Source organism: Watersipora subatra, chromosome 6 (assembly GCF_963576615.1).
Source record: "Watersipora subatra chromosome 6, tzWatSuba1.1, whole genome shotgun sequence".
Taxonomy (NCBI): domain Eukaryota; kingdom Metazoa; phylum Bryozoa; class Gymnolaemata; order Cheilostomatida; family Watersiporidae; genus Watersipora; species Watersipora subatra.
Genome location: NC_088713.1, coordinates 16,716,608 through 16,728,856, shown reverse-complemented (window position 1 = coordinate 16,728,856; position 12,249 = coordinate 16,716,608). Strand labels below are relative to the sequence as shown.

Here is a 12,249-nt window from a genome sequence, read left to right as displayed (position 1 = left end):
GACTACTATTATAGGTGTGAACTCTTACACAAAATGTGAATAGAGCTACACGTTTGTAGAGAGTGTTGAGTGAAGTTTTGTGAACATAAATTTTCAGGTATAATAAATTAAAATATTAATGATTATTCATCGCTTTATTTTCTCACATGTATGATTGCCATAGATGGACTTCATTTTGTTTATGGTTCAATTTGTTCTAAACAGCACTGTCTGGTGTAAATAAAGTTGATATCTAATTGTCTATCTATCTACACAAAATATAAACCTATCAATGATGTTCGTTAGCATCTCTTAATACTCTCAAATATCCTTGAAGTACCTATGTGTATGTATGTGTATATGGATATGTATGTGTATCCTTGAAGTATATATATACACCATTGTTGAATGTATGGGTATGTATGTATATCCTTGATGTATGTATATGTATGCATATCGTTGATGCATTTATAGGTATGTATATCTTTGATGTATATGGATGTAAATCCTTAATGTCTTTGTGTAAGTGTATGCATATTGTTGATGAATCTATACACATGTATATGTAGCTTTAGTTTATATTGTGAAATGGATGTATATGTGTGATGTATTTTTGTATAAGTATATAATGTATATCCTTGATGTATTTATGTATATGTACATCGGTATATTATTGATGATGATGAACAGATCTGGGATGTTTTGAATCTTCAAGAGTTCACATTAGTGAAGACTTCAGTAAAGACTATAGCTACAATTCAAACATAATCTGACACTCTTAAACTTCCTAAAATTAAATGTTGGATATCTGTTTAATTCAAGCAAGTGGCTTTAAGGCTTTGTGCTTGACATTTTATCTCGTAACTTTGGTCTGTATAAATACTCTGGTTTTTTCCAATAATGTAATCAGAGCACAAGTTTAATTCGTTTTAATCTGTAGTTCCTCTAGATATTCTGTGTTTTGAACAAAGTACAAGCTTTATATGTGACCACATTGACTTGTAATTTGTACAATTATATTATATCCAAAGACATTGTCTTTAAAATAAGTACCCATTACATAACTTTATTTGCTAGATTTTCAAAGATATTATTTTATTGAAACTTTTCTCTCATAATTAAAGATAAAACGGCGTATAGTGTACTTATAAATAGTGTCCTACTTATCTCACTTCAACTGAAGACTTTAATATTGATGGACATTTCGTTTCAAAATGACGTTCATAAACATGTATACTATTTTTATGTATCGATTTTTACTGCTAAAAATTTTTGACAATGAGTCGGGTGTTTTTGATTTCACCAACCCTACACCCTCAGGTCATTAGCTGTATCTATTGCAAAGCCGGCTTTGCTTTACTTTGGTTTGTATTCTCATTTACGAAATAAGTCCCAATTAGTTCAATTTAGTTGGATGTCAAAAAAAAATGACCCTGACGTGACTTGAACACGCAACCTTCTGATCTGGAGTCAGACGCGCTACCAATTGCGCCACAGAGTCAAGATACAGGTGAATTAGCCAGATGACGGAACGAAATATATTCCACTTTTAGTCATAAAAATAAAAACACAAAAGAATGGACTACATTTGGGTTAAGATAAAAATAGAAATATAGCACATGACTTAAGAGATGCTTTTATTATAGCTGATATTTGTGTCCAAATAAGTAAATGACTACTATTATAGGTCTGAACTCTTATACAAAATGTGAATAGAGCTACACGTTTGTAGAGAGCATTGAGTGAAGTTTTGTGAACATAAACTTTCAGGTATAATAATTTAAAATATTAATGATTATTCATCGCTTTGATTTCTCACATGTATGATTGCCATAGATGGACTTCATTTTGTTTATGGTTCAATTTGTTCTAAACAGCACTGTCTGGTGTAAATAAAGTTGATATCTAATTGTCTATCTATCTACACAAAATATAAACCTATCAATGATGTTCGTTAGCATCTCTTAATACTCTAAAATATCCTTGAAGTACCTATGTGTATGTATGTGTATATGGATATGTATGTGTATCCTTGAAGTATATATATACACCATTGATGAATGTATGGGTATGTATGTATATCCTTGATGTATGTATATGTATGCATATCGTTGATGTATTTATAGGTATGTATATCTTTGATGTATATGGATGTAAATCCTTAATGTCTTTGTGTAAGTGTATGCATATTGTTGATGAATCTATACACATGTATATGTAGCTTTAGTTTATAGTTGTAAATGTATGTATATGTGTGATGTATTTTTGTATAAGTATATAATGTATATCCTTGATGTATTTATGTATATGTACATCGGTATATTATTGATGATGATGAACAGATCTGGGATGTTTTGAATCTTCAAGAGTTCACATTAGTGAAGACTTCAGTAAAGACTATAGCTACAATTCAAACATAATCTGACACTCTTAAACTTCCTAAAATTAAATGTTGGATCTCTGTTTAATTCAAGCAAGTGGCTTTAAAGCTCTGTGCATGACATTTTATCTCGTAACTTTGGTCTGTATAAATACTTTGGTTTTTTCCAATAATCTAATCAGAGCACAAGTTTAATTCGTTTTAATCTGTAGTTCCTCTAGATAATCTGTGTTTGGAACAAAGTACAAGCTTTTTATGTGACCACATTGACTTGTAATTTTTACATTTATATTATATCCAAAGACATTGTCTTTAAAATAAGTACCCATTACATAACTTTATTTGCTAGATTTTCAAAGATATTATTTTATTGAAAGTTTTCTCTCATATTTTAAAAATCAAACAACATAGAGTGTACTTATAAATAGAGTCCTATTGATCTTACTTCAACTGAAGACTTTAATATTGATGAACATTTCGTTTCAAAATGACGTTCATAAGCATGTATATCATTTTCATATATCGATTTTTACTGTTAAAACTACTTGACAACACGTCGGGTGTCTCTGAATTCACCAATCCTACACTCTTAGGTAATTAGCTGTATTTATTGCAAAGCCGGCTTTGCTTTACTTTGGTTTGTATTCTCATTTACGAAATAAGTCAAAATTAGTTCAATTTAGTTGGATGTCAAAGAATAATGACCCTGACGTGACTTGAACACGCAACCTTCTGATCTGGAGTCAGACGCGCTACCAATTGCGCCACAGAATCAAGATACAGGTGAATTAGCCAGATGACGGAACGAAATATATTCCACTTTTAGTCATGAAAATAAAAACACAAAAGAATGGACTACATTTGGGTTAAGATAAAGACAGAATTATAATACTTGACTTAAGAGATGCTTTTATTATAGCTGATATTTGTGTCCAAATAGGTAAATGACTACTATTATAGGTCTGAACTCTTATACAAAATGTGAATAGAGCTACACGTTTGTAGAGAGCATTGAGTGAAGTTTTGTGAACATAAACTTTCAGGTATAATAATTTAAAATATTAATGATTATTCATCGCTTTGATTTCTCACATGTATGATTGCCATAGATGGACTTCATTTTGTTTATGGTTCAATTTGTTCTAAACAGCACTGTCTGGTGTAAATAAAGTTGATATCTAATTGTCTATCTATCTACACAAAATATAAACCTATCAATGATGTTCGTTAGCATCTCTTAATACTCTAAAATATCCTTGAAGTACCTATGTGTATGTATGTGTATATGGATATGTATGTGTATCCTTGAAGTATATATATACACCATTGATGAATGTATGGGTATGTATGTATATCCTTGATGTATGTATATGTATGCATATCGTTGATGTATTTATAGGTATGTATATCTTTGATGTATATGGATGTAAATCCTTAATGTCTTTGTGTAAGTGTATGCATATTGTTGATGAATCTATACACATGTATATGTAGCTTTAGTTTATAGTTGTAAATGTATGTATATGTGTGATGTATTTTTGTATAAGTATATAATGTATATCCTTGATGTATTTATGTATATGTACATCGGTATATTATTGATGATGATGAACAGATCTGGGATGTTTTGAATCTTCAAGAGTTCACATTAGTGAAGACTTCAGTAAAGACTATAGCTACAATTCAAACATAATCTGACACTCTTAAACTTCCTAAAATTAAATGTTGGATCTCTGTTTAATTCAAGCAAGTGGCTTTAAAGCTCTGTGCATGACATTTTATCTCGTAACTTTGGTCTGTATAAATACTTTGGTTTTTCCAATAATCTAATCAGAGCACAAGTTTAATTCGTTTTAATCTGTAGTTCCTCTAGATAATCTGTGTTTGGAACAAAGTACAAGCTTTTTATGTGACCACATTGACTTGTAATTTTTACATTTATATTATATCCTAAGACATTGTCTTTAAAATAAGTACCCATTACATAACTTTATTTGCTAGATTTTCAAAGATATTATTTTATTGAAAGTTTTCTCTCATATTTTAAAAATCAAACAACATAGAGTGTACTTATAAATAGAGTCCTATTGATCTTACTTCAACTGAAGACTTTAATATTGATGAACATTTCGTTTCAAAATGACGTTCATAAGCATGTATATCATTTTCATATATCGATTTTTACTGTTAAAACTACTTGACAACACGTCGGGTGTCTCTGAATTCACCAATCCTACACTCTCAGGTAATTAGCTGTATTTATTGCAAAGCCGACTTTGCTTTACTTTGGTTTGTATTCTCATTTACGAAATAAGTCAAAATCTGTTCAATTTAGTTGGATGTCAAAAAATAATGACCCTGACGTGACTTGAACACGCAACCTTCTGATCTGGAGCCAGACGCGCTACCAATTGCGCCACAGAATCAAGATACAGGTGAATTAGCCAGATGACGGAACGAAATATATTCCACTTTTAGTCATAAAAATAAAAACACAAAAGAATGGACTACATTTGGGTTAAGATAAAGACAGAATTATAATACTTGACTTAAGAGATGCTTTTATTATAGCTGATATTTGTGTCCAAATAGGTAAATGACTACTATTATAGGTCTGAACTCTTATACAAAATGTGAATAGAGCTACACGTTTGTAGAGAGCATTGAGTGAAGTTTTGTGAACATAAACTTTCAGGTATAATAATTTAAAATATTAATGATTATTCATCGCTTTGATTTCTCACATGTATGATTGCCATAGATGGACTTCATTTTGTTTATGGTTCAATTTGTTCTAAACAGCACTGTCTGGTGTAAATAAAGTTGATATCTAATTGTCTATCTATCTACACAAAATATAAACCTATCAATGATGTTCGTTAGCATCTCTTAATACTCTCAAATATCCTTGAAGTACCTATGTGTATGTATGTTTATATGGATATGTATGTGTATCCTTAAAGTATATATGTACACCATTGATGAATGTATGGGTATGTATGTATATCCTTGATGTATGTATATGTATGCATATCGTTGATGCATTTATAGGTATGTATATCTTTGATGTATATGGATGTAAATCCTTAATGTCTTTGTGTAAGTGTATGCATATTGTTGATGAATCTATACACATGTATATGTAGCTTTAGTTTATAGTTGTAAATGTATGTATATGTGTGATGTATTTTTGTATAAGTATATAATGTATATCCTTGATGTATTTATGTATATGTACATCGGTATATTATTGATGATGATGAACAGATCTGGGATGTTTTGAATCTTCAAGAGTTCACATTAGTGAAGACTTCAGTAAAGACTATAGCTACAATTCAAACATAATCTGACACTCTTAAACTTCCTAAAATTAAATGTTGGCTCGCTGTTTAATTCAAGCAAGTGGCTTTAAGGCTTTGTGCTTGACATTTTATCTCGTAACTTTGGTCTGTATAAATACTCTGGTTTTTTCCAATAATGTAATCAGAGCACAAGTTTAATTCGTTTTAATCTGTAGTTCCTCTAGATATTCTGTGTTTTGAACAAAGTACAAGCTTTATATGTGACCACATTGACTTGTAATTTGTACAATTATATTATATCCAAAGACATTGTCTTTAAAATAAGTACCCATTACATAACTTTATTTGCTAGATTTTCAAAGATATTATTTTATTGAAACTTTTCTCTCATAATTAAAGATAAAACGGCGTATAGTGTACTTATAAATAGTGTCCTACTTATCTCACTTCAACTGAAGACTTTAATATTGATGGACATTTCGTTTCAAAATGACGTTCATAAACATGTATACTATTTTTATGTATCGATTTTTACTGCTAAAAATTTTTGACAATGAGTCGGGTGTTTTTGATTTCACCAACCTTACACCCTCAGGTCATTAGCTGTATCTATTGCAAAGCCGGCTTTGCTTTACTTTGGTTTGTATTCTCATTTACGAAATAAGTCCCAATTAGTTCAATTTAGTTGGATGTCAAAAAAAAATGACCCTGACGTGACTTGAACACGCAACCTTCTGATCTGGAGTCAGACGCGCTACCAATTGCGCCACAGAGTCAAGATACAGGTGAATTAGCCAGATGACGGAACGAAATATATTCCACTTTTAGTCATAAAAATAAAAACACAAAAGAATGGACTACATTTGGGTTAAGATAAAAATAGAAATATAGCACATGACTTAAGAGATGCTTTTATTATAGCTGATATTTGTGTCCAAATAAGTAAATGACTACTATTATAGGTCTGAACTCTTACACAAAATGTGAATAGAGCTACACGTTTGTAGAGAGTGTTGAGTGAAGTTTTGTGAACATAAACTTTCAGGTATAATAATTTAAAATATTAATGATTATTCATCGCTTTGATTTCTCACATGTATGATTGCCATAGATGGACTTCACTTTGTTTATGGTTCAATTTGTTCTAAACAGCACTGTCTGGTGTAAATAAAGTTGATATCTAATTGTCTATCTATCTACACAAAATATAAACCTATCAATGATGTTCGTTAGCATCTCTTAATACTCTCAAATATCCTTTAAGTACCTATGTGTATGTATGTGTATATGGATACGTATGTGTATCCCTGAAGTATATATATATACCATTGATGTATGTATGGGTATGTATGTATATCCTTGATGTATGTATATGTATGCATATCGTTGATGTATTTATAGGTATGTATATCTTTGATGTATATGGATGTAAATCCTTAATGTCTTTGTGTAAGTGTATGCATATTGTTGATGAATCTATACACATGTATATGTAGCTTTAGTTTATAGTTGTAAATGTATGTATATGTGTGATGTATTTTTGTATAAGTATATAATGTATATCCTTGATGTATTTATGTATATGTACATCGGTATATTATTGATGATGATGAACAGATCTGGGATGTTTTGAATCTTCAAGAGTTCACATTAGTGAAGACTTCAGTAAAGACTATAGCTACAATTCAAACATAATCTGACACTCTTAAACTTCCTAAAATTAAATGTTGGATCTCTGTTTAATTCAAGCAAGTGGCTTTAAAGCTCTGTGCATGACATTTTATCTCGTAACTTTGGTCTGTATAAATACTTTGGTTTTTCCAATAATCTAATCAGAGCACAAGTTTAATTCGTTTTAATCTGTAGTTCCTCTAGATAATCTGTGTTTGGAACAAAGTACAAGCTTTTTATGTGACCACATTGACTTGTAATTTTTACATTTATATTATATCCAAAGACATTGTCTTTAAAATAAGTACCCATTACATAACTTTATTTGCTAGATTTTCAAAGATATTATTTTATTGAAAGTTTTCTCTCATATTTTAAAAATCAAACAACATAGAGTGTACTTATAAATAGAGTCCTATTGATCTTACTTCAACTGAAGACTTTAATATTGATGAACATTTCGTTTCAAAATGACGTTCATAAGCATGTATATCATTTTCATATATCGATTTTTACTGTTAAAACTACTTGACAACACGTCGGGTGTCTCTGAATTCACCAATCCTACACTCTTAGGTAATTAGCTGTATTTATTGCAAAGCCGGCTTTGCTTTACTTTGGTTTGTATTCTCATTTACGAAATAAGTCAAAATCTGTTCAATTTAGTTGGATGTCAAAAAATAATGACCCTGACGTGACTTGAACACGCAACCTTCTGATCTGGAGCCAGACGCGCTACCAATTGCGCCACAGAATCAAGATACAGGTGAATTAGCCAGATGACGGAACGAAATATATTCCACTTTTAGTCATAAAAATAAAAACACAAAAGAATGGACTACATTTGGGTTAAGATAAAGACAGAATTATAATACTTGACTTAAGAGATGCTTTTATTATAGCTGATATTTGTGTCCAAATAGGTAAATGACTACTATTATAGGTCTGAACTCTTATACAAAATGTGAATAGAGCTACACGTTTGTAGAGAGCATTGAGTGAAGTTTTGTGAACATAAACTTTCAGGTATAATAATTTAAAATATTAATGATTATTCATCGCTTTGATTTCTCACATGTATGATTGCCATAGATGGACTTCATTTTGTTTATGGTTCAATTTGTTCTAAACAGCACTGTCTGGTGTAAATAAAGTTGATATCTAATTGTCTATCTATCTACACAAAATATAAACCTATCAATGATGTTCGTTAGCATCTCTTAATACTCTCAAATATCCTTGAAGTACCTATGTGTATGTATGTTTATATGGATATGTATGTGTATCCTTAAAGTATATATGTACACCATTGATGAATGTATGGGTATGTATGTATATCCTTGATGTATGTATATGTATGCATATCGTTGATGTATTTATAGGTATGTATATCTTTGATGTATATGGATGTAAATCCTTAATGTCTTTGTGTAAGTGTATGCATATTGTTGATGAATCTATACACATGTATATGTAGCTTTAGTTTATAGTTGTAAATGTATGTATATGTGTGATGTATTTTTGTATAAGTATATAATGTATATCCTTGATGTATTTATGTATATGTACATCGGTATATTATTGATGATGATGAACAGATCTGGGATGTTTTGAATCTTCAAGAGTTCACATTAGTGAAGACTTCAGTAAAAACTATAGCTACAATTCAAACATAATCTGACACTCTTAAACTTCCTAAAATTAAATGTTGGATCTCTGTTTAATTCAAGCAAGTGGCTTTAAAGCTCTGTGCATGACATTTTATCTCGTAACTTTGGTCTGTATAAATACTTTGGTTTTTTCCAATAATCTAATCAGAGCACAAGTTTAATTCGTTTTAATCTGTAGTTCCTCTAGATAATCTGTGTTTGGAACAAAGTACAAGCTTTTTATGTGACCACATTGACTTGTAATTTTTACATTTATATTATATCCAAAGACATTGTCTTTAAAATAAGTACCCATTACATAACTTTATTTGCTAGATTTTCAAAGATATTATTTTATTGAAAGTTTTCTCTCATATTTTAAAAATCAAACAACATAGAGTGTACTTATAAATAGAGTCCTATTGATCTTACTTCAACTGAAGACTTTAATATTGATGAACATTTCGTTTCAAAATGACGTTCATAAGCATGTATATCATTTTCATATATCGATTTTTACTGTTAAAACTACTTGACAACACGTCGGGTGTCTCTGAATTCACCAATCCTACACTCTTAGGTAATTAGCTGTATTTATTGCAAAGCCGGCTTTGCTTTACTTTGGTTTGTATTCTCATTTACGAAATAAGTCAAAATTAGTTCAATTTAGTTGGATGTCAAAGAATAATGACCCTGACGTGACTTGAACACGCAACCTTCTGATCTGGAGTCAGACGCGCTACCAATTGCGCCACAGAATCAAGATACAGGTGAATTAGCCAGATGACGGAACGAAATATATTCCACTTTTAGTCATGAAAATAAAAACACAAAAGAATGGACTACATTTGGGTTAAGATAAAGACAGAATTATAACACTTGACTTAAGAGATGCTTTTATTATAGCTGATATTTGTGTCCAAATAGGTAAATGACTACTATTATAGGTCTGAACTGTTATACAAAATGTGAATAGAGCTACACGTTTGTAGAGAGCATTGAGTGAAGTTTTGTGAACATAAACTTTCAGGTATAATAATTTAAAATATTAATGATTATTCATCGCTTTGATTTCTCACATGTATGATTGCCATAGATGGACTTCATTTTGTTTATGGTTCAATTTGTTCTAAACAGCACTGTCTGGTGTAAATAAAGTTGATATCTAATTGTCTATCTATCTACACAAAATATAAACCTATCAATGATGTTCGTTAGCATCTCTTAATACTCTAAAATATCCTTGAAGTACCTATGTGTATGTATGTGTATATGGATATGTATGTGTATCCTTGAAGTATATATATACACCATTGATGAATGTATGGGTATGTATGTATATCCTTGATGTATGTATATGTATGCATATCGTTGATGTATTTATAGGTATGTATATCTTTGATGTATATGGATGTAAATCCTTAATGTCTTTGTGTAAGTGTATGCATATTGTTGATGAATCTATACACATGTATATGTAGCTTTAGTTTATAGTTGTAAATGTATGTATATGTGTGATGTATTTTTGTATAAGTATATAATGTATATCCTTGATGTATTTATGTATATGTACATCGGTATATTATTGATGATGATGAACAGATCTGGGATGTTTTGAATCTTCAAGAGTTCACATTAGTGAAGACTTCAGTAAAGACTATAGCTACAATTCAAACATAATCTGACACTCTTAAACTTCCTAAAATTAAATGTTGGATCTCTGTTTAATTCAAGCAAGTGGCTTTAAGGCTCTGTGCTTGACATTTTATCTCGTAACTTTGGTCTGTATAAATACTCTGGTTTTTTCCAATAATGTAATCAGAGCACAAGTTTAATTCGTTTTAATCTGTAGTTCCTCTAGATATTCTGTGTTTTGAACAAAGTACAAGCTTTATATGTGATCACATTGACTTGTAATTTGTACAATTATATTATATCCAAAGACATTGTCTTTAAAATAAGTACCCATTACATAACTTTATTTGCTAGATTTTCAAAGATATTATTTTATTGAAAGTTTTCTCTCATAATTAAAGATAAAACGGCGTATAGTGTACTTATAAATAGTGTCCTACTTATCTCACTTCAACTGAAGACTTTAATATTGATGGACATTTCGTTTCAAAATGACGTTCATAAACATGTATACTATTTTTATGTATCGATTTTTACTGTTAAAAATTTTTGACAATGAGTCGGGTGTTTTTGATTTCACCAACCCTACACCCTCAGGTCATTAGCTGTATCTATTGCAAAGCCGGCTTTGCTTTACTTTGGTTTGTATTCTCATTTACGAAATAAGTCCCAATTAGTTCAATTTAGTTGGATGTCAAAAAAAAATGACCCTGACGTGACTTGAACACGCAACCTTCTGATCTGGAGTCAGACGCACTACCAATTGCACCACAGAGTCAAGATACAGGTGAATTAGCCAGATGACGGAACGAAATATATTCCACTTTTAGTCATAAAAATAAAAACACAAAAGAATGGACTACATTTGGGTTAAGATAAAGACAGAATTATAATACTTGACTTAAGAGATGCTTTTATTATAGCTGATATTTGTGTCCAAATAGGTAAATGACTACTATTATAGGTCTGAACTTTTACACAAAATGTGAATAGAGCTACACGTTTGTAGAGAGTTGAGTGAAGATTTGTGAACATAAACTTTCAGGTATAATAAATTAAAACATTGATGATTATTCATCGCTTTATTTTCTCACAAGTATGATTGCCATAGATGGACTTCATTTTGTTTATGGTTCATTTTGTTCTAAACAGCACTGTCTGGTGTAAATAAAGTTGATATCTAATTGTCTATCTATCTACACAAAATATAAACCTATCAATAATGTTTGTTAGCATCTCTTAATACTCTCAAATATCCTTGAAGTACCTATGTGTATGTATATGTATATGGATACGTATGTGTATCCCTGAAGTATATATATATACCATTCATGTATGTATGGGTATGTATGTATATCCTTGATGTATGTATATGTATGCATATCGTTGATGTATTTATAGGTATGTATATCTTTGATGTATATGGATGTAAATCCTTAATGTCTTTGTGTAAGTGTATGCATATTGTTGATGAATCTATACACATGTATATGTAGCTTTAGTTTATATTGTGAAATGGATGTATATGTGTGATGTATTTTTGTATAAGTATATAATGTATATCCTTGATGTATTTATGTATATGTACATCGGTATATTATTGATGATGATGAACAGATCTGGGATGTTTTGA

General features: G+C 30.2%; 7 non-coding genes across 7 annotated transcripts; all 7 read right to left on the bottom strand.

The window, feature by feature from the left end:
* Nucleotides 1–1,407: 1,407 nt before the first annotated feature.
* Nucleotides 1,408–1,480, bottom strand: Trnaw-cca (transfer RNA tryptophan (anticodon CCA)). The gene has a single exon. It is a non-coding gene; the product is annotated as a tRNA-Trp (tRNA).
* A 1,580-nt stretch (nucleotides 1,481–3,060) lies between these two features.
* Trnaw-cca (transfer RNA tryptophan (anticodon CCA)) lies at nucleotides 3,061–3,133 on the bottom strand. Its single transcript has one exon. It is a non-coding gene; the product is annotated as a tRNA-Trp (tRNA).
* A 1,579-nt stretch (nucleotides 3,134–4,712) lies between these two features.
* On the bottom strand, nucleotides 4,713–4,785 carry Trnaw-cca (transfer RNA tryptophan (anticodon CCA)). The gene has a single exon. It is a non-coding gene; the product is annotated as a tRNA-Trp (tRNA).
* Nucleotides 4,786–6,364: 1,579 nt separating this feature from the next.
* Nucleotides 6,365–6,437, bottom strand: Trnaw-cca (transfer RNA tryptophan (anticodon CCA)). The gene has a single exon. It is a non-coding gene; the product is annotated as a tRNA-Trp (tRNA).
* Nucleotides 6,438–8,016: 1,579 nt separating this feature from the next.
* On the bottom strand, nucleotides 8,017–8,089 carry Trnaw-cca (transfer RNA tryptophan (anticodon CCA)). Its single transcript has one exon. It is a non-coding gene; the product is annotated as a tRNA-Trp (tRNA).
* A 1,580-nt stretch (nucleotides 8,090–9,669) lies between these two features.
* On the bottom strand, nucleotides 9,670–9,742 carry Trnaw-cca (transfer RNA tryptophan (anticodon CCA)). The gene has a single exon. It is a non-coding gene; the product is annotated as a tRNA-Trp (tRNA).
* Nucleotides 9,743–11,321: 1,579 nt separating this feature from the next.
* Nucleotides 11,322–11,394, bottom strand: Trnaw-cca (transfer RNA tryptophan (anticodon CCA)). The gene has a single exon. It is a non-coding gene; the product is annotated as a tRNA-Trp (tRNA).
* Between the last annotated feature and the right edge of the window lie 855 nt (nucleotides 11,395–12,249).